General features: G+C 45.7%; 31 non-coding genes across 31 annotated transcripts; 26 read left to right on the top strand and 5 right to left on the bottom strand.

Annotated features, from left to right (window-relative positions):
* Positions 1-7: 7 nt before the first annotated feature.
* Positions 8-80, top strand: trnak-cuu (transfer RNA lysine (anticodon CUU)). Its single transcript has one exon. It is a non-coding gene; the product is annotated as a tRNA-Lys (tRNA).
* A 1,204-nt stretch (positions 81-1,284) lies between these two features.
* On the top strand, positions 1,285-1,424 carry LOC141327064 (U4 spliceosomal RNA). Its single transcript, XR_012354383.1, has one exon. It is a non-coding gene; the product is annotated as a U4 spliceosomal RNA (small nuclear RNA).
* A 495-nt stretch (positions 1,425-1,919) lies between these two features.
* Positions 1,920-2,001, bottom strand: trnas-gcu (transfer RNA serine (anticodon GCU)). The gene has a single exon. It is a non-coding gene; the product is annotated as a tRNA-Ser (tRNA).
* A 492-nt stretch (positions 2,002-2,493) lies between these two features.
* Positions 2,494-2,634, top strand: LOC141327015 (U4 spliceosomal RNA). The gene has a single exon (XR_012354338.1). It is a non-coding gene; the product is annotated as a U4 spliceosomal RNA (small nuclear RNA).
* Positions 2,635-3,606: 972 nt separating this feature from the next.
* On the top strand, positions 3,607-3,817 carry LOC141326980 (small nucleolar RNA U3). Its single transcript, XR_012354308.1, has one exon. It is a non-coding gene; the product is annotated as a small nucleolar RNA U3 (small nucleolar RNA).
* Positions 3,818-5,093: 1,276 nt separating this feature from the next.
* trnak-uuu (transfer RNA lysine (anticodon UUU)) lies at positions 5,094-5,166 on the top strand. Its single transcript has one exon. It is a non-coding gene; the product is annotated as a tRNA-Lys (tRNA).
* Positions 5,167-5,545: 379 nt separating this feature from the next.
* LOC141327063 (U4 spliceosomal RNA) lies at positions 5,546-5,685 on the top strand. The gene has a single exon (XR_012354382.1). It is a non-coding gene; the product is annotated as a U4 spliceosomal RNA (small nuclear RNA).
* Positions 5,686-6,180: 495 nt separating this feature from the next.
* trnas-gcu (transfer RNA serine (anticodon GCU)) lies at positions 6,181-6,262 on the bottom strand. Its single transcript has one exon. It is a non-coding gene; the product is annotated as a tRNA-Ser (tRNA).
* Positions 6,263-6,754: 492 nt separating this feature from the next.
* LOC141327040 (U4 spliceosomal RNA) lies at positions 6,755-6,895 on the top strand. The gene has a single exon (XR_012354361.1). It is a non-coding gene; the product is annotated as a U4 spliceosomal RNA (small nuclear RNA).
* Positions 6,896-7,866: 971 nt separating this feature from the next.
* Positions 7,867-8,082, top strand: LOC141326934 (small nucleolar RNA U3). The gene has a single exon (XR_012354265.1). It is a non-coding gene; the product is annotated as a small nucleolar RNA U3 (small nucleolar RNA).
* Positions 8,083-9,386: 1,304 nt separating this feature from the next.
* Positions 9,387-9,459, top strand: trnak-cuu (transfer RNA lysine (anticodon CUU)). The gene has a single exon. It is a non-coding gene; the product is annotated as a tRNA-Lys (tRNA).
* A 1,204-nt stretch (positions 9,460-10,663) lies between these two features.
* On the top strand, positions 10,664-10,803 carry LOC141327061 (U4 spliceosomal RNA). The gene has a single exon (XR_012354380.1). It is a non-coding gene; the product is annotated as a U4 spliceosomal RNA (small nuclear RNA).
* Positions 10,804-11,298: 495 nt separating this feature from the next.
* trnas-gcu (transfer RNA serine (anticodon GCU)) lies at positions 11,299-11,380 on the bottom strand. Its single transcript has one exon. It is a non-coding gene; the product is annotated as a tRNA-Ser (tRNA).
* A 491-nt stretch (positions 11,381-11,871) lies between these two features.
* Positions 11,872-12,012, top strand: LOC141327013 (U4 spliceosomal RNA). Its single transcript, XR_012354336.1, has one exon. It is a non-coding gene; the product is annotated as a U4 spliceosomal RNA (small nuclear RNA).
* A 972-nt stretch (positions 12,013-12,984) lies between these two features.
* Positions 12,985-13,195, top strand: LOC141326978 (small nucleolar RNA U3). The gene has a single exon (XR_012354306.1). It is a non-coding gene; the product is annotated as a small nucleolar RNA U3 (small nucleolar RNA).
* Positions 13,196-14,471: 1,276 nt separating this feature from the next.
* trnak-cuu (transfer RNA lysine (anticodon CUU)) lies at positions 14,472-14,544 on the top strand. Its single transcript has one exon. It is a non-coding gene; the product is annotated as a tRNA-Lys (tRNA).
* A 379-nt stretch (positions 14,545-14,923) lies between these two features.
* LOC141327060 (U4 spliceosomal RNA) lies at positions 14,924-15,063 on the top strand. The gene has a single exon (XR_012354379.1). It is a non-coding gene; the product is annotated as a U4 spliceosomal RNA (small nuclear RNA).
* A 495-nt stretch (positions 15,064-15,558) lies between these two features.
* trnas-gcu (transfer RNA serine (anticodon GCU)) lies at positions 15,559-15,640 on the bottom strand. The gene has a single exon. It is a non-coding gene; the product is annotated as a tRNA-Ser (tRNA).
* A 492-nt stretch (positions 15,641-16,132) lies between these two features.
* LOC141327038 (U4 spliceosomal RNA) lies at positions 16,133-16,273 on the top strand. The gene has a single exon (XR_012354359.1). It is a non-coding gene; the product is annotated as a U4 spliceosomal RNA (small nuclear RNA).
* Positions 16,274-17,244: 971 nt separating this feature from the next.
* LOC141326933 (small nucleolar RNA U3) lies at positions 17,245-17,460 on the top strand. Its single transcript, XR_012354264.1, has one exon. It is a non-coding gene; the product is annotated as a small nucleolar RNA U3 (small nucleolar RNA).
* Positions 17,461-18,763: 1,303 nt separating this feature from the next.
* Positions 18,764-18,836, top strand: trnak-cuu (transfer RNA lysine (anticodon CUU)). Its single transcript has one exon. It is a non-coding gene; the product is annotated as a tRNA-Lys (tRNA).
* A 1,204-nt stretch (positions 18,837-20,040) lies between these two features.
* LOC141327059 (U4 spliceosomal RNA) lies at positions 20,041-20,180 on the top strand. The gene has a single exon (XR_012354378.1). It is a non-coding gene; the product is annotated as a U4 spliceosomal RNA (small nuclear RNA).
* A 495-nt stretch (positions 20,181-20,675) lies between these two features.
* trnas-gcu (transfer RNA serine (anticodon GCU)) lies at positions 20,676-20,757 on the bottom strand. The gene has a single exon. It is a non-coding gene; the product is annotated as a tRNA-Ser (tRNA).
* A 492-nt stretch (positions 20,758-21,249) lies between these two features.
* On the top strand, positions 21,250-21,390 carry LOC141327037 (U4 spliceosomal RNA). The gene has a single exon (XR_012354358.1). It is a non-coding gene; the product is annotated as a U4 spliceosomal RNA (small nuclear RNA).
* Positions 21,391-22,362: 972 nt separating this feature from the next.
* On the top strand, positions 22,363-22,578 carry LOC141326959 (small nucleolar RNA U3). The gene has a single exon (XR_012354288.1). It is a non-coding gene; the product is annotated as a small nucleolar RNA U3 (small nucleolar RNA).
* A 1,295-nt stretch (positions 22,579-23,873) lies between these two features.
* Positions 23,874-23,946, top strand: trnak-cuu (transfer RNA lysine (anticodon CUU)). Its single transcript has one exon. It is a non-coding gene; the product is annotated as a tRNA-Lys (tRNA).
* A 379-nt stretch (positions 23,947-24,325) lies between these two features.
* Positions 24,326-24,465, top strand: LOC141327096 (U4 spliceosomal RNA). Its single transcript, XR_012354413.1, has one exon. It is a non-coding gene; the product is annotated as a U4 spliceosomal RNA (small nuclear RNA).
* Positions 24,466-25,058: 593 nt separating this feature from the next.
* On the top strand, positions 25,059-25,132 carry trnat-agu (transfer RNA threonine (anticodon AGU)). The gene has a single exon. It is a non-coding gene; the product is annotated as a tRNA-Thr (tRNA).
* A 599-nt stretch (positions 25,133-25,731) lies between these two features.
* Positions 25,732-25,821, top strand: trnar-ucu (transfer RNA arginine (anticodon UCU)). Its single transcript is given in 2 exon segments — positions 25,732-25,768; positions 25,786-25,821. It is a non-coding gene; the product is annotated as a tRNA-Arg (tRNA).
* A 155-nt stretch (positions 25,822-25,976) lies between these two features.
* trnat-cgu (transfer RNA threonine (anticodon CGU)) lies at positions 25,977-26,050 on the top strand. Its single transcript has one exon. It is a non-coding gene; the product is annotated as a tRNA-Thr (tRNA).
* Positions 26,051-26,646: 596 nt separating this feature from the next.
* On the top strand, positions 26,647-26,720 carry trnat-agu (transfer RNA threonine (anticodon AGU)). Its single transcript has one exon. It is a non-coding gene; the product is annotated as a tRNA-Thr (tRNA).
* The last annotated feature ends 1,126 nt before the right edge of the window (positions 26,721-27,846 follow it).

Raw genomic sequence — 27,846 nt, 5'->3', positions numbered from 1 at the left:
ACAACCAGCCCGGCTAGCTCAGTCGGTAGAGCATGAGACTCTTAATCTCAGGGTCGTGGGTTCGAGCCCCACGTTGGGCGCCTCTGTTGGCTCTCTTTCTTCCCAACAGGGTGGCGGGCTCCAGCGTGCCCATTCGCCGCACAGGCTAAGTGGATTTTGCGAGCTCCGGAACTGGATCCGGGGGACTGCAGTGACCATCTGATCGGAATACAGAATGGATCTGGCGGCTACGGTGACCTCAGAATAAGAAGAAACAGACTAATATTAATGTAGATGCAAAAGTTCCATGTTGCCACAGTGTCAGATTGGAGAGGATCTGGTTTTCACAGTCTTGCGTCGATGGCCGTCTAGGTGAAGAGGTCTTCACTGATGATCTAGGCGTTTCTCAATGTCAAGGAAGGATCCTCGGAAGCCAGAATTTCGAGGATGCTACGTAATCAACATCCGTCGAAGGACTGTTCCAATGTCGAGGATCCTCGGAATTTCAACCAAGGACTGCGTCCTTCGTTCGAAAAATATCCCATACACAGGAAAGGATGCATAAGTGTAGCCTTCGCGCTCTTCGCGCTCTAAAATCACCCACAATCCTATGCGCGCAGCTTTGCTATCTCTTGTTCAAAAATACAAATGTCGGACGTTAGCGGAGTCATGAAGGGAATCATTGTGCTCAATAGGGTAAAAATAGTGTAGTTGGGGAAATTAAAAAATAAACTTGTTTGTGAGATAGGACAAGTCTTTAACAAATAGTTGTTAAATTATAAATATTTTTAAATATCAAATATTATTACAATGGCTTGGTTGAATTCCGGTCTGTTATTTCTAGATAACAGACAACCGCGAAGTATACGGCACACGGTTGCCATGAAAAACAGAGCGTTGCTATGGACGCAGTTTTGTTCACTCAGGTAATATAATCGTTTTTAAATCAATAAACTCCTTTTTAATCATATTGATTTTTTGACTGTCAAGTGTGTTTAAACAGTGCAGGGTCAATTTGACGAAATGGATGTAATTATTTTTAAATGAATGATAAGAGCGGACCTTTCACTGAGGAAATTACGCAATAACGTGCACTTGCTAGCCTGTTCCATTTATGTGTTCTCCGAATGCTTAAGAGGAGCCTCGCCTAGCCTCTGAAGGAAGTGACTTGGAAGGACCAGTCCTGCCAAGGACGTATCCTTGACATTGAGAAACACCTTCTGTCTCTAGGGCCCATCCAGCTTGCTACCACCTTGTCGGTTCACATCCACGTAGGTCCACGAAAAGGTCATGACCTTCACCGGTATTCTATCGCAGAGGCAATGTTGTAGCTTGTGTGGTTTATCTGAGGTGTGATCATTGCTGGTTGAAAACTTTCCCCGATATCCCATCGGGATGATTTGAAATACAGTCAGCTTCGACAGTTTTTGCCGGTCTCTCTGGACGCTTCTTGAAAAAGATAGTTTTGCTTCGTTTTGTTTCCTTTTGTTGGAGTGGCTGGTTGTTGGTCCTCGTCAAAGAGGTGTCTACAGATCATAGCGTGCCGGAGCCAGAAGATTTGTTGTTTTGTCAATATGTTCTCAAGACTTCGCTGCAGGTATCATTAAAGTACAGCACAATTACAGCTCACCGCTACCCATCGTAAACAGGTTGGGCCTGTCTGTTCCGGTGGGCTCTCAGTGGTGCTAAATCATCAAATGAAGAGGATGGGATTCAAACCCACACAAACCAAGGTGTGCCCAGCACAACGGATTAGCCTTGCATCGCCTTAACCACTCGACCACCTCGTCACTTTCCGTGGTCCTTTTATTTAACACTCCCGATTCAGACCATCAGCTCATTAGTAGAGCACTCAGTGAACTGAACTGAGTGTGTCAGATAAGGAGGACACTCAAAAAGTGCAGAGTGGGGTCCCCAGGACTACTGCTAAAGGAGCCGAACGACGAGGATGGGATTCGAACCCACGCGTGCAGAGCACAATGGATTAGCAGTCCATCGCCTTAACCACTCGGCCACCTCGTCATTTTACGTGGCATTTTTTATTTAGCACTCCTGATTCAGATCATCAGTTCATTAGTAGAGAACTCTAAGAACTGAACTGAGTGTGTTAGATAAGGAGGACACACAAAAAGTTTAGCATGGGGTCCCCAGGACCTGGATTAAGGTCCAGTGCTAAAGGAACCGAACGACAAGAATGGGATTCCAACCATCGCACAGAGCACAATGGATTAGCAGTCCATCGCTTTAACCACTCGGCCACCCCGTCCCCTTGCTGACCGAGACAGGCCATGCTGCGGACCTTTTCAGCTGCTGCTGCCGTGCTTTCAGCAGGCTGTTTTGAGCACAGAGGGAATAGTGAATGAGCCGTCTTTTACACACCTCTAATCTGTTCCGTGGAAACACGGTGCAGCAACCCGTGCCAGGAGACTGTTTGTGCGTCATGTTTAAAGCTTGCTGCCACCTTGTCGGTTCACATCCACGTAGGTGCACGAAAAGGTCACGACCGTCGCTGGCATTCTTTCGCAGAGGCAATATTGTAGCCTATAAGGTTTATCCGAGGCGCGATCATTGCTGGTTGAAAACTTTACCCAATACCCCGCCAGGATGACTTGAAATACAGTTAGCTTTGGCAATTTTTGCTAGCCTCTCTGGAGGCTTAGAGTTTTGTTGAGAAATATAGCCTTGTTTCGTTTAGGTTTTTTTTTCCTCGCCAAAAAGCTGTCTACTGATGATAGAGCGCCAGAGCCAGAGGGCTTGTTGTTTTTTCAATATGTTCTCAAGACAGGTATCGTTAAACTGCCGCGCAATTACAGATCACCGTTACCCATCGTAAACAGGTTGGTCCTGTCTGGTCCGGTGGGCTCTCAGTGGCGCTAAAGCTTCCAATGCGTGTCGAGCACAATGTATTAGCCTTCCACCGCCTTAACCACTGGACCACCTCGTCATCTTGCAGGGTTTCTTTATTTAACACTCCTGATTCATGTGCATGTGGCTGCATTCTTCGTCTTTTCTTTCAGCCGCCGAGGGCCTGTTTTCCACTGAGGCCCTGCGCCAAACTCCCTATGAGACACAATCGAACGTTAGTAGTAACCTCCGATTACGGCCAAATGTGGATTCTGCTCGGACGACGGGGCACCGGTACATCCTTTGTAGCTTTAGCTTATTAGCCAAACGCTACACCAGTTTGCCATTTCCCTTGAAATCATCCTTGATTTCCATAAGAAAGGTGCCCCAAATTGGTGGAAAATCACAACTCAACCATACGCTGTCCAAAGCATTGAACCGCCTTCATGCGGCAAAACAGAACATGTTGTTGGCCCGCACTGCTGGGTCAAACTGCGCTTCCCAAAAACAGATTGGGTCAAAACTGACAGAAGAAATCTCTAAGCCTGCTTTAAGCCCTACCCACGGGACGGGTTGACAGTCTCGCACAACGCGAGAGCCTCAGTTTCGCCTGTGTAATTTGGGGGCCGATGAAAACTGCATCCGACTAAAATTGCAAAAAAAAATTTAGGACTCTAATGATGTTTCAGATGTAACTTTTCTCATCTCTGTTGTTAGGTTGTCACCATCTCTGAGACTCAAAGTGTCAGAAGTCGCCTAAGCTGGTTTTGCAAAATGGAGGTCAAGATTATACTTTCAGGGATCATTTCTATAGTTTTTAACTAGGAAATGTGTTTCAAAAGTGTAGTGTCTCCCAAACTACGATGATGAGCTTTGATACACTTTTCTGAGCGTGAATCGGGTGTGGAGTAATTGGTTATTTCATATGCTCCACACCATTGATGAACGTTCTGTGTGGCACTTATGCCGCATAGAAGAAGAGAGTATCAGATTAAAAATCTTGTGAGTAGTTGCGATCGATTGAACATCGGATATGATTCTGTTTGTAATTAATTGTTTAGCTCATAATTGGTGTATATCTGATGAAACTACTTTTTTTTTTTTTTTTTTTACATTTTTGTTGGTGGGTGTCACCATCCTTGAGATTCAGAATGTCAGGATAAGATGTCAGCTGGTTCTATCAACTTAAAGTTGCCATAAAATGCATTGAGAGAATATTTTAATTTGTTCTTTGATATCTACATAGAAGGTATATGGCATAGGAAAGGGCAAACAATCTCCAGAAACGGTTTTACAGGACCATTTACAACCCTAGGATTTGTCCCTAGAATGAAATGCTCTGTTATTGCCTTTTTTGGAAGCTTCATGAATATTAATGAGCTCTGCTCCGATTGGCTGTTTCACAGAGCTGCTCATCTCTATAGCTGGCACATTGATAAAAAATATATATTTAATTAGGAGCTCTAGCTGCTTTTAATATGTGGTTTGTTGAATCTGCCGTTTTGAATCGCAGACATTTTAGTCTCATTACTGTGATCCATGTGCTCTGTGTAAAGTTATAATGCAGACGGAGCTCTTCTTACCACACAAGTTCAGCTGCTTCTCGGTGATACTCTGGATCTGTAAATCATTCGCCATCATCAGCGCAGTTATTTCTCCATCATTCACCATCATCAGCACAGTCATCTCTCTGTTTATGTGGTAAGTGATATCTTTTGTACTGCAATGTAACAGGCTAGTGCTAGCATTAAGCTAACCGTGTCCCTTCAGTGGCTTGCCTTGTTTTACTGATGTACTGACGTTACCGATGATTGGGCGATGCAAATGTTGGAGGCGTAACTATTAACGATCCCGGGACTGTTGCGTAACAGTCGGTGTTATGTTGGAATTGACATATAAATCTAGTGTTCTCAAAAGACCACCGAAAAATAGAAGATTTATCCTTATCCTTATATAGATTTATCCTTGATTTCCATAAGAAAGGTGCCCCAAATTGGTGGAAAATCACATCTCAACCATACGCTGCCCAAAGCATTGAACCGCCTTCACGCGGCAAGACAGAACATGTTGTTTGCCTGCACTGCTGGGTCAAACTGCGCTTCCCAAAAACAGATTGGGTCAAAACTGACAGAAGAAAACTCTAAGCCTGCTCTAAGCCCTACCCACGGGACGGCTCGACAGTCTCGCACAACGCGAGAGCCTCCGTTTCGCCTGTGTCATTTGGGAGCCGATGAAAACTGCCTCCGACCCGGTGAAGGAAGCCACAACCAGCCCGGCTAGCTCAGTCGGTAGAGCATGAGACTTTTAATCTCAGGGTCGTGGGTTCGAGCCCCACGTTGGGCGCCTCTGTTGGCTCTCTTTCTTCCCAACAGGGTGGCGGGCTCCAGCGTGCCCATTCGCTGCACAGGCTAAGTGGATTTTGCGAGCTCCGGAACTGGATCCGGGGGACTGCAGTGACCATCTGATCGGAATACAGAATGGATCTGGCGGCTACGGTGACCTCAGAATAAGAAGAAACAGACTAATATTAATGTAGATGCAAAAGTTCCATGTTGCCACAGTGTCAGATTGGAGAGGATCTGGTTTTCACAGTCTTGCGTCGATGGCCGTCTAGGTGAAGAGGTCTTCACTGATGATCTGTCTCTGGGGCCCATCCAGCTTGCTACCACCTTGTCGGTTCACATCCACGTAGGTCCACGAAAAGGTCACGACCGTCACCGGTATTCTATCGCAGAGGCAATGTTGTAGCTTGTGTGGTTTATCTGAGGTGTGATCATTGCTGGTTGAAAACTTTCCCCGATATCCCATCGGGATGATTTGAAATACAGTCAGCTTCGACAGTTTTTGCCGGTCTCTCTGGACGCTTCTTGAAAAAGATAGTTTTGCTTCGTTTTGTTTCCTTTTGTTGGGGTGGCTGGTTGTTGGTCCTCGTCAAAGAGGTGTCTACAGATCATAGCGTGCCGGAGCCAGAAGATTTGTTGTTTTGTCAATATGTTCTCAAGACTTTGCTGCAGGTATCATTAAAGTACAGCACAATTACAGCTCACCGCTACCCATCGTAAACAGGTTGGGCCTGTCTGTTCCGGTGGGCTCTCAGTGGTGCTAAATCATCAAATGAAGAGGATGGGATTCAAACCCACACAAACCAAGGTGTGCCCAGCACAACGGATTAGCCTTGCATCGCCTTAACCACTCGACCACCTCGTCACTTTCCGCGGTCCTTTTATTTAACACTCCCGATTCAGACCATCAGCTCATTAGTAGAGCACTCAGTGAACTGAACTGAGTGTGTCAGATAAGGAGGACACTCAAAAAGTGCAGAGTGGGGTCCCCAGGACTACTGCTAAAGGAGCCGAACGACGAGGATGGGATTCGAACCCACGCGTGCAGAGCACAATGGATTAGCAGTCCATCGCCTTAACCACTCGGCCACCTCGTCATTTTACGTGGCATTTTTTATTTAGCACTCCTGATTCAGATCATCAGTTCATTAGTAGAGAACTCTAAGAACTGAACTGAGTGTGTTAGATAAGGAGGACACACAAAAAGTTTAGCATGGGGTCCCCAGGACCTGGATTAAGGTCCAGTGCTAAAGGAACCGAACGACAAGAATGGGATTCCAACCATTGCACAGAGCACAATGGATTAGCAGTCCATCGCTTTAACCACTCGGCCACCCCGTCCCCTTGCTGACCGAGACAGGCCATGCTGCGGACCTTTTCAGCTGCTGCTGCCGTGCTTTCAGCAGGCTGTTTTGAGCACAGAGGGAATAGTGAATGAGCCGTCTTTTACACACCTCTAATCTGTTCCGTGGAAACACGGTGCAGCAACCCGTGCCAGGAGACTGTTTGTGTGTCATGTTTAAAGCTTGCTGCCACCTTGTCGGTTCACATCCACGTAGGTGCACGAAAAGGTCACGACCGTCGCTGGCATTCTTTCGCAGAGGCAATATTGTAGCCTATAAGGTTTATCCGAGGCGCGATCATTGCTGGTTGAAAACTTTACCCAATACCCCGCCAGGATGACTTGAAATACAGTTAGCTTTGGCGATTTTTGCTAGCCTCTCTGGAGGCTTAGAGTTTTGTTGAGAAATATAGCCTTGTTTCGTTTAGGTTTTTTTTCCTCGCCAAAAAGCTGTCTACTGATGATAGAGCGCCAGAGCCAGAGGGCTTGTTGTTTTTTCAATATGTTCTCAAGACAGGTATCGTTAAACTGCCGCGCAATTACAGATCACCGTTACCCATCGTAAACAGGTTGGTCCTGTCTGGTCCGGTGGGCTCTCAGTGGCGCTAAAGCTTCCAATGCGTGTCGAGCACAATGTATTAGCCTTCCACCGCCTTAACCACTGGACCACCTCGTCATCTTGCAGGGTTTCTTTATTTAACACTCCTGATTCATGTGCATGTGGATGCATTCTTCGTCTTTTCTTTCAGCCGCCGAGGGCCTGTTTTCCACTGAGGCCCTGCGCCAAACTCCCTATGAGACACAATCGAACGTTAGTAGTAACCTCCGATTACGGCCGAATGTGGATTCTGCTCGGACGACGGGGCACCGGTACATCCTTTGTAGCTTTAGCTTATTAGCCAAACGCTACACCAGTTTGCCATTTCCCTTGAAATCATCCTTGATTTCCATAAGAAAGGTGCCCCAAATTGGTGGAAAATCACAACTCAACCATACGCTGTCCAAAGCATTGAACCGCCTTCACGCGGCAAAACAGAACATGTTGTTGGCCCGCACTGCTGGGTCAAACTGCGCTTCCCAAAAACAGATTGGGTCAAAACTGACAGAAGAAATCTCTAAGCCTGCTTTAAGCCCTACCCACGGGACGGGTTGACAGTCTCGCACAACGCGAGAGCCTCAGTTTCGCCTGTGTAATTTGGGGGCCGATGAAAACTGCATCCGACTAAAATTACAAAAAAAATTTTAGGACTCTAATGATGTTTCAGATGTAACTTTTCTCATCTCTGTTGTTAGGTTGTCACCATCTCTGAGACTCAAAGTGTCAGAAGTCGCCTAAGCTGGTTTTGCAAAATGGAGGTCAAGATTATACTTTCAGGGATCATTTCTATAGTTTTTAACTAGGAAATGTGTTTCAAAAGTGTAGTGTCTCCCAAACTACGATGATGAGCTTTGATACTCTTTTCTGAGCGTGAATCGGGTGTGGAGTAATTGTTTATTTCATATGCTCCACACCATTGATGAACGTTCTGTGTGGCATTTATGCCGCATAGAAGAAGAGAGTATGATCAGAGTGGTCTTTGAAAATTGTAAATATCAGATTAAAAATCTTGTGAGTAGGTGCGATCGATTGAACATCGGATATGATTCTGTTTGTAATTAATTGTTTAGCTCATAATTGGTGTATATCTGATGAAACTACTTTTTTTTTTTTTTTTTTTTTACATTTTTGTTGGTGGGTGTCACCATCCTTGAGATTCAGAATGTCAGGATAAGATGTCAGCTGGTTCTATCAACTTAAAGTTGCCATAAAATGCATTGAGAGAATATTTTAATTTGTTCTTTGATATCTACATAGAAGGTATATGGCATAGGAAAGGGCAAACAATCTCCAGAAACGGTTTTACAGGACCATTTACAACCCTAGGATTTGTCCCTAGAATGAAATGCTCTGTTATTGCCTTTTTTGGAAGCTTCATGAATATTAATGAGCTCTGCTCCGATTGGCTGTTTCACAGAGCTGCTCATCTCTATAGCTGGCACATTGATAAAAAATATATATTTAATTAGGAGCTCTAGCCGCTTTTAATATGTGGTTTGTTGAATCTGCCGTTTTGAATCGCAGACATTTTAGTCTCATTACTGTGATCCATGTGCTCTGTGTAAAGTTATAATGCAGACGGAGCTCTTCTTACCACACAAGTTCAGCTGCTTCTCGGTGATACTCTGGATCTGTAAATCATTCGCCATCATCAGCGCAGTTATTTCTCCATCATTCACCATCATCAGCACAGTCATCTCTCTGTTTATGTGGTAAGTGATATCTTTTGTACTGCAATGTAACAGGCTAGTGCTAGCATTAAGCTAACCGTGTCCCTTCAGTGGCTTGCCTTGTTTTACTGATGTACTGACGTTACCGATGATTGGGCGATGCAAATGTTGGAGGCGTAACTATTAACGATCCCGGGACTGTTGCGTAACAGTCGTTGTTATGTTGGACTTGACATATAAATCTAGTGTTCTCAAAAGACCACCGAAAAATAGAAGATTTATCCTTATCCTTATATAGATTTATCCTTGATTTCCATAAGAAAGGTGCCCCAAATTGGTGGAAAATCACATCTCAACCATACGCTGCCCAAAGCATTGAACCGCCTTCACGCGGCAAGACAGAACATGTTGTTGGCCTGCACTGCTGGGTCAAACTGCGCTTCCCAAAAACAGATTGGGTCAAAACTGACAGAAGAAAACTCTAAGCCTGCTCTAAGCCCTACCCACGGGACGGCTCGACAGTCTCGCACAACGCGAGAGCCTCCGTTTTGCCTGTGTCATTTGGGAGCCGATGAAAACTGCCTCCGACCCGGTGAAGGAAGCCACAACCAGCCCGGCTAGCTCAGTCGGTAGAGCATGAGACTCTTAATCTCAGGGTCGTGGGTTCGAGCCCCACGTTGGGCGCCTCTGTTGGCTCTCTTTCTTCCCAACAGGGTGGCGGGCTCCAGCGTGCCCATTCGCCGCACAGGCTAAGTGGATTTTGCGAGCTCCGGAACTGGATCCGGGGGACTGCAGTGACCATCTGATCGGAATACAGAATGGATCTGGCGGCTACGGTGACCTCAGAATAAGAAGAAACAGACTAATATTAATGTAGATGCAAAAGTTCCATGTTGCCACAGTGTCAGATTGGAGAGGATCTGGTTTTCACAGTCTTGCGTCGATGGCCGTCTAGGTGAAGAGGTCTTCACTGATGATCTAGGCGTTTCTCAATGTCAAGGAAGGATCCTCGGAAGCCAGAATTTCGAGGATGCTACGTAATCAACATCCGTCGAAGGACTGTTCCAATGTCGAGGATCCTCGGAATTTCAACCAAGGACTGCGTCCTTCGTTCGAAAAATATCCCATACACAGGAAAGGATGCATAAGTGTAGCCTTCGCGCTCTTCGCGCTCTAAAATCACCCACAATCCTATGCGCGCAGCTTTGCTATCTCTTGTTCAAAAATACAAATGTCGGACGTTAGCGGAGTCATGAAGGGAATCATTGTGCTCAATAGGGTAAAAATAGTGTAGTTGGGGAAATTAAAAAATAAACTTGTTTGTGAGATAGGACAAGTCTTTAACAAATAGTTGTTAAATTATAAATATTTTTAAATATCAAATATTATTACAATGGCTTGGTTGAATTCCGGTCTGTTATTTCTAGATAACAGACAACCGCGAAGTATACGGCACACGGTTGCCATGAAAAACAGAGCGTTGCTATGGACGCAGTTTTGTTCACTCAGGTAATATAATCGTTTTTAAATCAATAAACTCCTTTTTAATCATATTGATTTTTTGACTGTCAAGTGTGTTTAAACAGTGCAGGGTCAATTTGACGAAATGGATGTAATTATTTTTAAATGAATGATAAGAGCGGACCTTTCACTGAGGAAATGACGCAATAACGTGCACTTGCTAGCCTGTTCCATTTATGTGTTCTCCGAATGCTTAAGAGGAGCCTCGCCTAGCCTCTGAAGGAAGTGACTTGGAAGGACCAGTCCTGCCAAGGACGTATCCTTGACATTGAGAAACACCTTCTGTCTCTAGGGCCCATCCAGCTTGCTACCACCTTGTCGGTTCACATCCACGTAGGTCCACGAAAAGGTCATGACCTTCACCGGTATTCTATCGCAGAGGCAATGTTGTAGCTTGTGTGGTTTATCTGAGGTGTGATCATTGCTGGTTGAAAACTTTCCCCGATATCCCATCGGGATGATTTGAAATACAGTCAGCTTCGACAGTTTTTGCCGGTCTCTCTGGACGCTTCTTGAAAAAGATAGTTTTGCTTCGTTTTGTTTCCTTTTGTTGGAGTGGCTGGTTGTTGGTCCTCGTCAAAGAGGTGTCTACAGATCATAGCGTGCCGGAGCCAGAAGATTTGTTGTTTTGTCAATATGTTCTCAAGACTTCGCTGCAGGTATCATTAAAGTACAGCACAATTACAGCTCACCGCTACCCATCGTAAACAGGTTGGGCCTGTCTGTTCCGGTGGGCTCTCAGTGGTGCTAAATCATCAAATGAAGAGGATGGGATTCAAACCCACACAAACCAAGGTGTGCCCAGCACAACGGATTAGCCTTGCATCGCCTTAACCACTCGACCACCTCGTCACTTTCCGTGGTCCTTTTATTTAACACTCCCGATTCAGACCATCAGCTCATTAGTAGAGCACTCAGTGAACTGAACTGAGTGTGTCAGATAAGGAGGACACTCAAAAAGTGCAGAGTGGGGTCCCCAGGACTACTGCTAAAGGAGCCGAACGACGAGGATGGGATTCGAACCCACGCGTGCAGAGCACAATGGATTAGCAGTCCATCGCCTTAACCACTCGGCCACCTCGTCATTTTACGTGGCATTTTTTATTTAGCACTCCTGATTCAGATCATCAGTTCATTAGTAGAGAACTCTAAGAACTGAACTGAGTGTGTTAGATAAGGAGGACACACAAAAAGTTTAGCATGGGGTCCCCAGGACCTGGATTAAGGTCCAGTGCTAAAGGAACCGAACGACAAGAATGGGATTCCAACCATGCACAGAGCACAATGGATTAGCAGTCCATCGCTTTAACCACTCGGCCACCCCGTCCCCTTGCTGACCGAGACAGGCCATGCTGCGGACCTTTTCAGCTGCTGCTGCCGTGCTTTCAGCAGGCTGTTTTGAGCACAGAGGGAATAGTGAATGAGCCGTCTTTTACACACCTCTAATCTGTTCCGTGGAAACACGGTGCAGCAACCCGTGCCAGGAGACTGTTTGTGCGTCATGTTTAAAGCTTGCTGCCACCTTGTCGGTTCACATCCACGTAGGTGCACGAAAAGGTCACGACCGTCGCTGGCATTCTTTCGCAGAGGCAATATTGTAGCCTATAAGGTTTATCCGAGGCGCGATCATTGCTGGTTGAAAACTTTACCCAATACCCCGCCAGGATGACTTGAAATACAGTTAGCTTTGGCAATTTTTGCTAGCCTCTCTGGAGGCTTAGAGTTTTGTTGAGAAATATAGCCTTGTTTCGTTTAGGTTTTTTTTTCCTCGCCAAAAAGCTGTCTACTGATGATAGAGCGCCAGAGCCAGAGGGCTTGTTGTTTTTTCAATATGTTCTCAAGACAGGTATCGTTAAACTGCCGCGCAATTACAGATCACCGTTACCCATCGTAAACAGGTTGGTCCTGTCTGGTCCGGTGGGCTCTCAGTGGCGCTAAAGCTTCCAATGCGTGTCGAGCACAATGTATTAGCCTTCCACCGCCTTAACCACTGGACCACCTCGTCATCTTGCAGGGTTTCTTTATTTAACACTCCTGATTCATGTGCATGTGGCTGCATTCTTCGTCTTTTCTTTCAGCCGCCGAGGGCCTGTTTTCCACTGAGGCCCTGCGCCAAACTCCCTATGAGACACAATCGAACGTTAGTAGTAACCTCCGATTACGGCCGAATGTGGATTCTGCTCGGACGACGGGGCACCGGTACATCCTTTGTAGCTTTAGCTTATTAGCCAAACGCTACACCAGTTTGCCATTTCCCTTGAAATCATCCTTGATTTCCATAAGAAAGGTGCCCCAAATTGGTGGAAAATCACAACTCAACCATACGCTGTCCAAAGCATTGAACCGCCTTCACGCGGCAAAACAGAACATGTTGTTGGCCCGCACTGCTGGGTCAAACTGCGCTTCCCAAAAACAGATTGGGTCAAAACTGACAGAAGAAATCTCTAAGCCTGCTTTAAGCCCTACCCACGGGACGGGTTGACAGTCTCGCACAACGCGAGAGCCTCAGTTTCGCCTGTGTAATTTGGGGGCCGATGAAAACTGCATCCGACTAAAATTGCAAAAAAAAATTTAGGACTCTAATGATGTTTCAGATGTAACTTTTCTCATCTCTGTTGTTAGGTTGTCACCATCTCTGAGACTCAAAGTGTCAGAAGTCGCCTAAGCTGGTTTTGCAAAATGGAGGTCAAGATTATACTTTCAGGGATCATTTCTATAGTTTTTAACTAGGAAATGTGTTTCAAAAGTGTAGTGTCTCCCAAACTACGATGATGAGCTTTGATACACTTTTCTGAGCGTGAATCGGGTGTGGAGTAATTGGTTATTTCATATGCTCCACACCATTGATGAACGTTCTGTGTGGCACTTATGCCGCATAGAAGAAGAGAGTATCAGATTAAAAATCTTGTGAGTAGTTGCGATCGATTGAACATCGGATATGATTCTGTTTGTAATTAATTGTTTAGCTCATAATTGGTGTATATCTGATGAAACTACTTTTTTTTTTTTTTTTTTTACATTTTTGTTGGTGGGTGTCACCATCCTTGAGATTCAGAATGTCAGGATAAGATGTCAGCTGGTTCTATCAACTTAAAGTTGCCATAAAATGCATTGAGAGAATATTTTAATTTGTTCTTTGATATCTACATAGAAGGTATATGGCATAGGAAAGGGCAAACAATCTCCAGAAACGGTTTTACAGGACCATTTACAACCCTAGGATTTGTCCCTAGAATGAAATGCTCTGTTATTGCCTTTTTTGGAAGCTTCATGAATATTAATGAGCTCTGCTCCGATTGGCTGTTTCACAGAGCTGCTCATCTCTATAGCTGGCACATTGATAAAAAATATATATTTAATTAGGAGCTCTAGCTGCTTTTAATATGTGGTTTGTTGAATCTGCCGTTTTGAATCGCAGACATTTTAGTCTCATTACTGTGATCCATGTGCTCTGTGTAAAGTTATAATGCAGACGGAGCTCTTCTTACCACACAAGTTCAGCTGCTTCTCGGTGATACTCTGGATCTGTAAATCATTCGCCATCATCAGCGCAGTTATTTCTCCATCATTCACCATCATCAGCACAGTCATCTCTCTGTTTATGTGGTAAGTGATATCTTTTGTACTGCAATGTAACAGGCTAGTGCTAGCATTAAGCTAACCGTGTCCCTTCAGTGGCTTGCCTTGTTTTACTGATGTACTGACGTTACCGATGATTGGGCGATGCAAATGTTGGAGGCGTAACTATTAACGATCCCGGGACTGTTGCGTAACAGTCGGTGTTATGTTGGAATTGACATATAAATCTAGTGTTCTCAAAAGACCACCGAAAAATAGAAGATTTATCCTTATCCTTATATAGATTTATCCTTGATTTCCATAAGAAAGGTGCCCCAAATTGGTGGAAAATCACATCTCAACCATACGCTGCCCAAAGCATTGAACCGCCTTCACGCGGCAAGACAGAACATGTTGTTTGCCTGCACTGCTGGGTCAAACTGCGCTTCCCAAAAACAGATTGGGTCAAAACTGACAGAAGAAAACTCTAAGCCTGCTCTAAGCCCTACCCACGGGACGGCTCGACAGTCTCGCACAACGCGAGAGCCTCCGTTTCGCCTGTGTCATTTGGGAGCCGATGAAAACTGCCTCCGACCCGGTGAAGGAAGCCACAACCAGCCCGGCTAGCTCAGTCGGTAGAGCATGAGACTCTTAATCTCAGGGTCGTGGGTTCGAGCCCCACGTTGGGCGCCTCTGTTGGCTCTCTTTCTTCCCAACAGGGTGGCGGGCTCCAGCGTGCCCATTCGCTGCACAGGCTAAGTGGATTTTGCGAGCTCCGGAACTGGATCCGGGGGACTGCAGTGACCATCTGATCGGAATACAGAATGGATCTGGCGGCTACGGTGACCTCAGAATAAGAAGAAACAGACTAATATTAATGTAGATGCAAAAGTTCCATGTTGCCACAGTGTCAGATTGGAGAGGATCTGGTTTTCACAGTCTTGCGTCGATGGCCGTCTAGGTGAAGAGGTCTTCACTGATGATCTGTCTCTGGGGCCCATCCAGCTTGCTACCACCTTGTCGGTTCACATCCACGTAGGTCCACGAAAAGGTCACGACCGTCACCGGTATTCTATCGCAGAGGCAATGTTGTAGCTTGTGTGGTTTATCTGAGGTGTGATCATTGCTGGTTGAAAACTTTCCCCGATATCCCATCGGGATGATTTGAAATACAGTCAGCTTCGACAGTTTTTGCCGGTCTCTCTGGACGCTTCTTGAAAAAGATAGTTTTGCTTCGTTTTGTTTCCTTTTGTTGGGGTGGCTGGTTGTTGGTCCTCGTCAAAGAGGTGTCTACAGATCATAGCGTGCCGGAGCCAGAAGATTTGTTGTTTTGTCAATATGTTCTCAAGACTTTGCTGCAGGTATCATTAAAGTACAGCACAATTACAGCTCACCGCTACCCATCGTAAACAGGTTGGGCCTGTCTGTTCCGGTGGGCTCTCAGTGGTGCTAAATCATCAAATGAAGAGGATGGGATTCAAACCCACACAAACCAAGGTGTGCCCAGCACAACGGATTAGCCTTGCATCGCCTTAACCACTCGACCACCTCGTCACTTTCCGCGGTCCTTTTATTTAACACTCCCGATTCAGACCATCAGCTCATTAGTAGAGCACTCAGTGAACTGAACTGAGTGTGTCAGATAAGGAGGACACTCAAAAAGTGCAGAGTGGGGTCCCCAGGACTACTGCTAAAGGAGCCGAACGACGAGGATGGGATTCGAACCCACGCGTGCAGAGCACAATGGATTAGCAGTCCATCGCCTTAACCACTCGGCCACCTCGTCATTTTACGTGGCATTTTTTATTTAGCACTCCTGATTCAGATCATCAGTTCATTAGTAGAGAACTCTAAGAACTGAACTGAGTGTGTTAGATAAGGAGGACACACAAAAAGTTTAGCATGGGGTCCCCAGGACCTGGATTAAGGTCCAGTGCTAAAGGAACCGAACGACAAGAATGGGATTCCAACCATTGCACAGAGCACAATGGATTAGCAGTCCATCGCTTTAACCACTCGGCCACCCCGTCCCCTTGCTGACCGAGACAGGCCATGCTGCGGACCTTTTCAGCTGCTGCTGCCGTGCTTTCAGCAGGCTGTTTTGAGCACAGAGGGAATAGTGAATGAGCCGTCTTTTACACACCTCTAATCTGTTCCGTGGAAACACGGTGCAGCAACCCGTGCCAGGAGACTGTTTGTGCATCATGTTTAAAGCTTGCTGCCACCTTGTCGGTTCACATCCACGTAGGTGCACGAAAAGGTCACGACCGTCGCTGGCATTCTTTCGCAGAGGCAATATTGTAGCCTATAAGGTTTATCCGAGGCGCGATCATTGCTGGTTGAAAACTTTACCCAATACCCCGCCAGGATGACTTGAAATACAGTTAGCTTTGGCGATTTTTGCTAGCCTCTCTGGAGGCTTAGAGTTTTGTTGAGAAATATAGCCTTGTTTCGTTTAGGTTTTTTTTCCTCGCCAAAAAGCTGTCTACTGATGATAGAGCGCCAGAGCCAGAGGGCTTGTTGTTTTTTCAATATGTTCTCAAGACAGGTATCGTTAAACTGCCGCGCAATTACAGATCACCGTTACCCATCGTAAACAGGTTGGTCCTGTCTGGTCCGGTGGGCTCTCAGTGGCGCTAAAGCTTCCAATGCGTGTCGAGCACAATGTATTAGCCTTCCACCGCCTTAACCACTGGACCACCTCGTCATCTTGCAGGGTTTCTTTATTTAACACTCCTGATTCATGTGCATGTGGATGCATTCTTCGTCTTTTCTTTCAGCCGCCGAGGGCCTGTTTTCCACTGAGGCCCTGCGCCAAACTCCCTATGAGACACAATCGAACGTTAGTAGTAACCTCCGATTACGGCCGAATGTGGATTCTGCTCGGACGACGGGGCACCGGTACATCCTTTGTAGCTTTAGCTTATTAGCCAAACGCTACACCAGTTTGCCATTTCCCTTGAAATCATCCTTGATTTCCATAAGAAAGGTGCCCCAAATTGGTGGAAAATCACAACTCAACCATACGCTGTCCAAAGCATTGAACCGCCTTCACGCGGCAAAACAGAACATGTTGTTGGCCCGCACTGCTGGGTCAAACTGCGCTTCCCAAAAACAGATTGGGTCAAAACTGACAGAAGAAATCTCTAAGCCTGCTTTAAGCCCTACCCACGGGACGGGTTGACAGTCTCGCACAACGCGAGAGCCTCAGTTTCGCCTGTGTAATTTGGGGGCCGATGAAAACTGCATCCGACTAAAATTACAAAAAAAATTTTAGGACTCTAATGATGTTTCAGATGTAACTTTTCTCATCTCTGTTGTTAGGTTGTCACCATCTCTGAGACTCAAAGTGTCAGAAGTCGCCTAAGCTGGTTTTGCAAAATGGAGGTCAAGATTATACTTTCAGGGATCATTTCTATAGTTTTTAACTAGGAAATGTGTTTCAAAAGTGTAGTGTCTCCCAAACTACGATGATGAGCTTTGATACTCTTTTCTGAGCGTGAATCGGGTGTGGAGTAATTGTTTATTTCATATGCTCCACACCATTGATGAACGTTCTGTGTGGCATTTATGCCGCATAGAAGAAGAGAGTATGATCAGAGTGGTCTTTGAAAATTGTAAATATCAGATTAAAAATCTTGTGAGTAGGTGCGATCGATTGAACATCGGATATGATTCTGTTTGTAATTAATTGTTTAGCTCATAATTGGTGTATATCTGATGAAACTACTTTTTTTTTTTTTTTTTTTTACATTTTTGTTGGTGGGTGTCACCATCCTTGAGATTCAGAATGTCAGGATAAGATGTCAGCTGGTTCTATCAACTTAAAGTTGCCATAAAATGCATTGAGAGAATATTTTAATTTGTTCTTTGATATCTACATAGAAGGTATATGGCATAGGAAAGGGCAAACAATCTCCAGAAACGGTTTTACAGGACCATTTACAACCCTAGGATTTGTCCCTAGAATGAAATGCTCTGTTATTGCCTTTTTTGGAAGCTTCATGAATATTAATGAGCTCTGCTCCGATTGGCTGTTTCACAGAGCTGCTCATCTCTATAGCTGGCACATTGATAAAAAATATATATTTAATTAGGAGCTCTAGCCGCTTTTAATATGTGGTTTGTTGAATCTGCCGTTTTGAATCGCAGACATTTTAGTCTCATTACTGTGATCCATGTGCTCTGTGTAAAGTTATAATGCAGACGGAGCTCTTCTTACCACACAAGTTCAGCTGCTTCTCGGTGATACTCTGGATCTGTAAATCATTCGCCATCATCAGCGCAGTTATTTCTCCATCATTCACCATCATCAGCACAGTCATCTCTCTGTTTATGTGGTAAGTGATATCTTTTGTACTGCAATGTAACAGGCTAGTGCTAGCATTAAGCTAACCGTGTCCCTTCAGTGGCTTGCCTTGTTTTACTGATGTACTGACGTTACCGATGATTGGGCGATGCAAATGTTGGAGGCGTAACTATTAACGATCCCGGGACTGTTGCGTAACAGTCGTTGTTATGTTGGACTTGACATATAAATCTAGTGTTCTCAAAAGACCACCGAAAAATAGAAGATTTATCCTTATCCTTATATAGATTTATCCTTGATTTCCATAAGAAAGGTGCCCCAAATTGGTGGAAAATCACATCTCAACCATACGCTGCCCAAAGCATTGAACCGCCTTCACGCGGCAAGACAGAACATGTTGTTGGCCTGCACTGCTGGGTCAAACTGCGCTTCCCAAAAACAGATTGGGTCAAAACTGACAGAAGAAAACTCTAAGCCTGCTCTAAGCCCTACCCACGGGACGGCTCGACAGTCTCGCACAACGCGAGAGCCTCCGTTTTGCCTGTGTCATTTGGGAGCCGATGAAAACTGCCTCCGACCCGGTGAAGGAAGCCACAACCAGCCCGGCTAGCTCAGTCGGTAGAGCATGAGACTCTTAATCTCAGGGTCGTGGGTTCGAGCCCCACGTTGGGCGCCTCTGTTGGCTCTCTTTCTTCCCAACAGGGTGGCGGGCTCCAGCGTGCCCATTCGCCGCACAGGCTAAGTGGATTTTGCGAGCTCCGGAACTGGATCCGGGGGACTGCAGTGACCATCTGATCGGAATACAGAATGGATCTGGCGGCTACGGTGACCTCAGAATAAGAAGAAACAGACTAATATTAATGTAGATGCAAAAGTTCCATGTTGCCACAGTGTCAGATTGGAGAGGATCTGGTTTTCACAGTCTTGCGTCGATGGCCGTCTAGGTGAAGAGGTCTTCACTGATGATCTAGGCGTTTCTCAATGTCAAGGAAGGATCCTCGGAAGCCAGAATTTCGAGGATGCTACGTAATCAACATCCGTCGAAGGACTGTTCCAATGTCGAGGATCCTCGGAATTTCAACCAAGGACTGCGTCCTTCGTTCGAAAAATATCCCATACACAGGAAAGGATGCATAAGTGTAGCCTTCGCGCTCTTCGCGCTCTAAAATCACCCACAATCCTATGCGCGCAGCTTTGCTATCTCTTGTTCAAAAATACAAATGTCGGACGTTAGCGGAGTCATGAAGGGAATCATTGTGCTCAATAGGGTAAAAATAGTGTAGTTGGGGAAATTAAAAAATAAACTTGTTTGTGAGATAGGACAAGTCTTTAACAAATAGTTGTTAAATTATAAATATTTTTAAATATCAAATATTATTACAATGGCTTGGTTGAATTCCGGTCTGTTATTTCTAGATAACAGACAACCGCGAAGTATACGGCACACGGTTGCCATGAAAAACAGAGCGTTGCTATGGACGCAGTTTTGTTCACTCAGGTAATATAATCGTTTTTAAATCAATAAACTCCTTTTTAATCATATTGATTTTTTGACTGTCAAGTGTGTTTAAACAGTGCAGGGTCAATTTGACGAAATGGATGTAATTATTTTTAAATGAATGATAAGAGCGGACCTTTCACTGAGGAAATTACGCAATAACGTGCACTTGCTAGCCTGTTCCATTTATGTGTTCTCCGAATGCTTAAGAGGAGCCTCGCCTAGCCTCTGAAGGAAGTGACTTGGAAGGACCAGTCCTGCCAAGGACGTATCCTTGACATTGAGAAACACCTTCTGTCTCTAGGGCCCATCCAGCTTGCTACCACCTTGTCGGTTCACATCCACGTAGGTCCACGAAAAGGTCATGACCTTCACCGGTATTCTATCGCAGAGGCAATGTTGTAGCTTGTGTGGTTTATCTGAGGTGTGATCATTGCTGGTTGAAAACTTTCCCCGATATCCCATCGGGATGATTTGAAATACAGTCAGCTTCGACAGTTTTTGCCGGTCTCTCTGGACGCTTCTTGAAAAAGATAGTTTTGCTTCGTTTTGTTTCCTTTTGTTGGAGTGGCTGGTTGTTGGTCCTCGTCAAAGAGGTGTCTACAGATCATAGCGTGCCGGAGCCAGAAGATTTGTTGTTTTGTCAATATGTTCTCAAGACTTCGCTGCAGGTATCATTAAAGTACAGCACAATTACAGCTCACCGCTACCCATCGTAAACAGGTTGGGCCTGTCTGTTCCGGTGGGCTCTCAGTGGTGCTAAATCATCAAATGAAGAGGATGGGATTCAAACCCACACAAACCAAGGTGTGCCCAGCACAACGGATTAGCCTTGCATCGCCTTAACCACTCGACCACCTCGTCACTTTCCATGGTCCTTTTATTTAACACTCCCGATTCAGACCATCAGCTCATTAGTAGAGCACTCAGTGAACTGAACTGAGTGTGTCAGATAAGGAGGACACTCAAAAAGTGCAGAGTGGGGTCCCCAGGACTACTGCTAAAGGAGCCGAACGACGAGGATGGGATTCGAACCCACGCGTGCAGAGCACAATGGATTAGCAGTCCATCGCCTTAACCACTCGGCCACCTCGTCATTTTACGTGGCATTTTTTATTTAGCACTCCTGATTCAGATCATCAGTTCATTAGTAGAGAACTCTAAGAACTGAACTGAGTGTGTTAGATAAGGAGGACACACAAAAAGTTTAGCATGGGGTCCCCAGGACCTGGATTAAGGTCCAGTGCTAAAGGAACCGAACGACAAGAATGGGATTCCAACCATTGCACAGAGCACAATGGATTAGCAGTCCATCGCTTTAACCACTCGGCCACCCCGTCCCCTTGCTGACCGAGACAGGCCATGCTGCGGACCTTTTCAGCTGCTGCTGCCGTGCTTTCAGCAGGCTGTTTTGAGCACAGAGGGAATAGTGAATGAGCCGTCTTTTACACACCTCTAATCTGTTCCGTGGAAACACGGTGCAGCAACCCGTGCCAGGAGACTGTTTGTGCGTCATGTTTAAAGCTTGCTGCCACCTTGTCGGTTCACATCCACGTAGGTGCACGAAAAGGTCACGACCGTCGCTGGCATTCTTTCGCAGAGGCAATATTGTAGCCTATGAGGTTTATCCGAGGCGCGATCATTGCTGGTTGAAAACTTTACCCAATACCCCGCCAGGATGATTTGAAATACAGTTAGCTTTAGCAATTTTTGCTAGCCTCTCTGGAGGCTTAGAGTTTTGTTGAGAAATATAGCCTTGTTTCGTTTAGGGTTTTTTTTCCTCGCCAAAAAGCTGTCTACTGATGATAGAGCGCCAGAGCCAGAGGGCTTGTTGTTTTTTCAATATGTTCTCAAGACAGGTATCGTTAAACTGCCGTGCAATTACAGATCACCGTTACCCATCGTAAACAGGTTGGTCCTGTCTGGTCCGGTGGGCTCTCAGTGGCGCTAAAGCTTCCAATGCGTGTCGAGCACAATGTATTAGCCTTCCACCGCCTTAACCACTGGACCACCTCGTCATCTTGCGGGGTTTCTTTATTTAACACTCCTGATTCATGTGCATGTGGATGCATTCTTCGTCTTTTCTTTCAGCCGCCGAGGGCCTGTTTTCCACTTAGGCCCTGCGCCAAACTCCCTATGAGACACAATCGAATGTTAGTAGTAACCTCCGATTACGGCCGAATGTGGATTCTGCTCGGACGACGGGGCACCGATACATCCTTTGTAGCTTTAGCTTATTAGCCAAACGCTACACCAGTTTGCCATTTCCCTTGAAATCATCCTTGATTTCCATAAGAAAGGTGCCCCAAATTGGTGGAAAATCACAACTCAACCATACGCTGTCCAAAGCATTGAACCGCCTTCACGCGGCAAAACTGAACATGTTGTTGGCCCGCACTGCTGGGTCAAACTGTGCTTCCCAAAAACAGATTGGGTCAAAACTGACAGAAGAAATCTCTAAGCCTGCTTTAAGCCCTACCCACGGGACGGGTTGACAGTCTCGCACAACGCGAGAGCCTCAGTTTCGCCTGTGTAATTTGGGGGCCGATGAAAACTGCATCCGACTAAAATTGCAAAAAAAAAATTAGGACTCTAATGATGTTTCAGATGTAACTTTTCTCATCTCTGTTGTTAGGTTGTCACCATCTCTGAGACTCAAAGTGTCAGAAGTCGCCTAAGCTGGTTTTGCAAAATGGAGGTCAAGATTATACTTTCAGGGATCATTTCTATAGTTTTTAACTAGGAAATGTGTTTCAAAAGTGTAGTGTCTCCCAAACTACGATGATGAGCTTTGATACCCTTTTCTGAGCGTGAATCGGGTGTGGAGTAATTGGTTATTTCATATGCTCCACACCATTGATGAACGTTCTGTGTGGTACTTATGCCGCATAGAAGAAGAGAGTATGATCAGAGTGGTCTTTGAAAATTGTAAATATCAGATTAAAAATCTTGTGAGTAGTTGCGATCGATTGAACATCGGATATGATTCTGTTTGTAATTAATTGTTTAGCTCATAATTGGTGTATATCTGATGAAACTACTTTTTTTTTTTTACATTTTTGTTGGTGGGTGTCACCATCCTTGAGATTCAGAATGTCAGGATAAGATGTCAGCTGGTTCTATCAACTTAAAGTTGCCATAAAATGCATTGAGAGAATATTTTAATTTGTTCTTTGATATCTACATAGAAGGTATATGGCATAGGAAAGGGCAAACAATCTCCAGAAACGGTTTTACAGGACCATTTACAACCCTAGGATTTGTCCCTAGAATGAAATGCTCTGTTATTGCCTTTTTTGGAAGCTTCATGAATATTAATGAGCTCTGCTCCGATTGGCTGTTTCACAGAGCTGCTCATCTCTATAGCTGGCACATTGATAAAAAATATATATTTAATTAGGAGCTCTAGCCGCTTTTAATATGTGGTTTGTTGAATCTGCCGTTTTGAATCGCAGACATTTTAGTCTCATTACTGTGATCCATGTGCTCTGTGTAAAGTTATAATGCAGACGGAGCTCTTCTTACCACACAAGTTCAGCTGCTTCTCTGTGATACTCTGGATCTGTAAATCATTCGCCATCATCAGCGCAGTTATTTCTCCATCATTCACCATCATCAGCACAGTCATCTCTCTGTTTATGTGGTAAGTGATATCTTTTGTACTGCAATGTAACAGGCTAGTGCTAGCATTAAGCTAACCGTGTCCCTTCAGTGGCTTGCCTTGTTTTACTGATGTACTGACGTTACCGATGATTGGGCGATGCAAATGTTGGAGGCGTAACTATTAACGATCCCGGGACTGTTGCGTAACAGTCTGTGTTATGTTGGAATTGACATATAAATCTAGTGTTCTCAAAAGACCACCGAAAAATAGAAGATTTATCCTTATCCTTATATAGATTTATCCTTGATTTCCATAAGAAAGGTGCCCCAAATTGGTGGAAAATCACATCTCAACCATACGCTGCCCAAAGCATTGAACCGCCTTCACGCGGCAAGACAGAACATGTTGTTGGCCTGCACTGCTGGGTCAAACTGCGCTTCCCAAACACAGATTGGGTCAAAACTGACAGAAGAAAACTCTAAGCCTGCTCTAAGCCCTACCCACGGGACGGCTCGACAGTCTCGCACAACGCGAGAGCCTCCGTTTCGCCTGTGTCATTTGGGAGCCGATGAAAACTGCCTCCGACCCGGTGAAGGAAGCCACAACCAGCCCGGCTAGCTCAGTCGGTAGAGCATGAGACTCTTAATCTCAGGGTCGTGGGTTCGAGCCCCACGTTGGGCGCCTCTGTTGGCTCTCTTTCTTCCCAACAGGGTGGCGGGCTCCAGCGTGCCCATTCGCCGCACAGGCTAAGTGGATTTTGCGAGCTCCGGAACTGGATCCGGGGGACTGCAGTGACCATCTGATCGGAATACAGAATGGATCTGGCGGCTACGGTGACCTCAGAATAAGAAGAAACAGACTAATATTAGTGTAGATGCAAAAGTTCCATGTTGCCACAGTGTCAGATTGGAGAGGATCTGGTTTTCACAGTCTTGCGTCGATGGCCGTCTAGGTGAAGAGGTCTTCACTGATGATCTGTCTCTGGGGCTCATCCAGCTTGCTACCACCTTGTCGGTTCACATCCACGTAGGTGCACGAAAAGGTCACGACCATCACCGTTATTCTATCGCAGAGGAAATGTTGTAGCTTGTGTGGTTTATCTGAGGTGTGATCATTGCTGGTTGAAAACTTTCCCAGATGTCCCATCGGGATGTTTTGAAATACAGTCAGCTTCGACAGTTTTTGCCGGTCTCTCTGGACGCTTCTTGAAAAAGATAGTTTTGCTTCGTTTTGTTTCCTTTTGTTGGAGTGGCTGGTTGTTGGTCCTCGTCAAAGAGGTGTCTACAGATCATAGCGTGCCGGAGCCAGAAGATTTGTTGTTTTGTCAATATGTTCTCAAGACTTCGCTGCAGGTATCATTAAACTACAGCACAATTACAGCTCACCGCTACCCATCGTAAACAGGTTGGGCCTGTCTGTTCCTGTGGGCTCTCAGTGGTGCTAAATCATCAAATGAAGAGGATGGGATTCAAACCCACACAAACCAAGGTGTGCCCAGTACAACGGATTAGCCTTGCATCGCCTTAACCACTCGTGCTTTTTACCATTTTGTTAAGCCCATCATGCGCAATGTTGCAATCGGACAGCAGAAACCATTTGGAGGCCTCCTGTTCTCAGCGTAAATTGATTTAAAGAAAATGTCAATCATATTTAAAAGGTAGCAAAACATGCCCAAGAACCAATTCAGTGAGGTATGGCAATCACTGTCTTGCATTAAGTGGAGGCAGCAGGACGTACGAAGTGTTTATTCATGCATCGTCTAAGACGCCATCCCCACAATTTGCATGCGGGTTGGCGCCGTGGCTTAGTTGGTTAAAGCGCCTGTCTAGTAAACAGGAGATCCTGGGTTCGAATCCCAGCGGTGCCTTGCAAATGGCAGCTTGGACCTTTTTGCCCTCCCTTGGACCTGAGGCCCTTACAGTGCCTCTGCCTTTCAAATGACACTGGACACTGCAATTGTGCAGAGACCCGAGGGCCTGTCCGTCCTGCAGAGAGAGAACGCGCTCTCTTACCGTTGGACGGCCACAGACCCGGAAGGTCAGCCTGGGTTTGAATCCGAGCAATGCCTCTGGTTGCGCGCCACAATACAGCCAACGTCGTGCTTTACGGCGAATGGACGGCGAATGGAGACACATAGAAGCTCGAGGACAGCGGGCGGTTTCCCTTGCAAAACTACCCTCTCACCTGCTTTTGAAGGATAGGATCCTAGGCTAACTGGTCCCACCAAGGAGGCGCCGTGGCTTAGCTGGTCAAAGCGCATCCCAGCGGTGCCTTTCCATCAGTGGCTCTCTCTGGCCTCGTTGTTGGATGGGAGATCCCGACGAGACTCTGTTTTTGAGCCATGCCTAAATTGTGCAAAGACCTGAGGACCTGTCTTTCTGCCCACACAGCGTGCCACTCAGCCGAGCTGGACAGGCACAAATCTGTAAGAAAAGGGCTCAGTGGCCCAGCCTGGCATACCTACAGGGCTCTGTGGGGCAATGGATAGCGCATTGGACTTCTAGACTGCCAGATGAGGCCATTCAAAGGTTGTGGGTTCGAGTCCCACCAGAGTCGTGGCTTTTGGCTTTCTTGTAACTCTCATACTGTGCAGAGTTGCCCTCAGGGAGTAGAAATTTGTAGACATTCTCTTTTATGCGTACCAGCACCTGGCCAGCCTCTGGATGTTTTGACCCTTGGAGTAACCCTTCCGACAGCTTTGCATGCGGTTTGGCGCCGTGGCTTAGTTGGTTAAAGTGCCTGTCTCGTAAACAGGAGATCCTGGGTTCAAATCCCAGCGGTGCCTTGGACGATTTTCCAGTCCAGCAAGCGTAAGCTTTTCAAAAGCGACCTGCAAACAGGGATAGCGAGTGGTTAATTTTGCAAACCACCCCGACTCAGTTGTCGGCAAACTCCTTAAAGCTGTCCAGCGCCCGGTCAGCCAACCCCTGGCCTATTCTCTGGAAGCCTGGATCGTCTGAGTCGCCCTCCCGGAGGGCGAACGTGCTGCCCGGCTAGTCTAGTAAACAGGAGATCCTGCGTTCGAATCCCAGCGATGCCTTTGGTAGCGCGCCACAGTACAGCCGAGCTTGTGTTTACCAAAAAAATGGACGGCAAATGGGGACACAGAGGAGCTCGAGTCGTGCTTTTTACCATTTTGTTAAGCCCATCATGCGCAATGTTGCAATCGGACAGCAGAAACCATTTGGAGGCCTCTTGTTCTCAGCGTAAATTGATTTAAAGAAAAGGTCAATCATATTTAAAAGGTAGCAAAACATGCCCAAGAACCAATTCAGTGAGGTATGGCAATCACTGTCTTGCATCAAGTGGAGGCAGCAGGACGTACGAAGTGTTTATTCATGCATCGTCTAAGACGCCATCCCCACAGTTAGCATGCGGGTTGGCGCCGTGGCTTAGTTGGTTAAAGCGCCTGTCTAGTAAACAGGAGATCCTGGGTTCGAATCCCAGCGGTGCCTTGCAAATGGCAGCTTGGACCTTTTTGCCCTCCCTTGGACCTGAGGCCCTTACAGTGCCTCTGCCTTTCAAACGACACTGGACACTGCAATTGTGCAGAATTGATCAGAATCGTAAAGGGACATTAATTTAAAAGGCAGAATCAGAAACTCATGTAATTTGTGCACAGTAGTTTTATTAATTAACTATTATCTATGACTAACACATGACTAATCTAAACAACAAACATACAATCACTCATACATGGAGGAAGGGCATCTAAGATTGGATAAATGGAGCCATTAGAGAAACAAGAAAAATGACGAGATGAGAAAAATCACTTAACCACCTGAATGAAACCATCAGTGCCATTTTACAACAGGGTTTACAAATTAAACTAAACCTCTGTTTTGTTTTGTTTTTTGTTTTTTTGTTAAATGTATGATACTTGCATTGCCTTGGTCGTTGACGAGTGTTTAGATGCAGTCTCCGATGAAAGTCTTGATGGTTTCAAGGTTTTGGACTTGGGATCAAGTTTTTCTGGGTTTGAAGAGCGATGAGTTTCAAAGGTGTCCCCACTCTGTGGTGATTGGGAGTTTCTTCCAACATGGAAAGTGAAGAAGAATGATGAGAGAGAGAGAGAGAGAGAGACCCAGCTGAAATCCTGTGATCTTTGGGGCATGAAAAGACAAGGTTGCAGGGCCTGGCACAGGCTTAGGGTTCTGGAGAGTTTCCTCATCTTCCTAGGAGTTCAAGGCCTCCCAGGTTCAGAAGCATCGGCTCTGGGACTCATCAACCAGAAGAAGGCAAGGTGATGAGATACGGGACTAAAAGAACTGAGAAAAGCCAGGAGAACCGAGACGAGTCACTGTGTGAAGCCCTTTTCTCTTATGGGGGTCACAGTTAGGAGATAAAGGTAATTGGGAGGCCAGGGTAATTTATCTTTGGGAAGCTAGAGAGCCAATGGTGACTTTCGCTTTTGGAGGGAAAGTTTCCCACTCTTTGTCTGTAAGCATGGTATTTGCATATGTTCTGGGATTGGTTGTTCATGCAAAAACTAAAGATTTGTAAAACACTAATATGTTGCATAGGTATCAAAAGACAACATAAACCATCTTCTAGATCATCAAAATACAAATTCAATGAGAC

This window comes from Garra rufa, chromosome 2, assembly GCF_049309525.1.
Source record: "Garra rufa chromosome 2, GarRuf1.0, whole genome shotgun sequence".
NCBI lineage: Eukaryota > Metazoa > Chordata > Actinopteri > Cypriniformes > Cyprinidae > Garra > Garra rufa.
The sequence above is the reverse complement of the archived record's forward strand: the minus strand, read 5'-3'. Positions and strand labels throughout refer to the sequence as shown.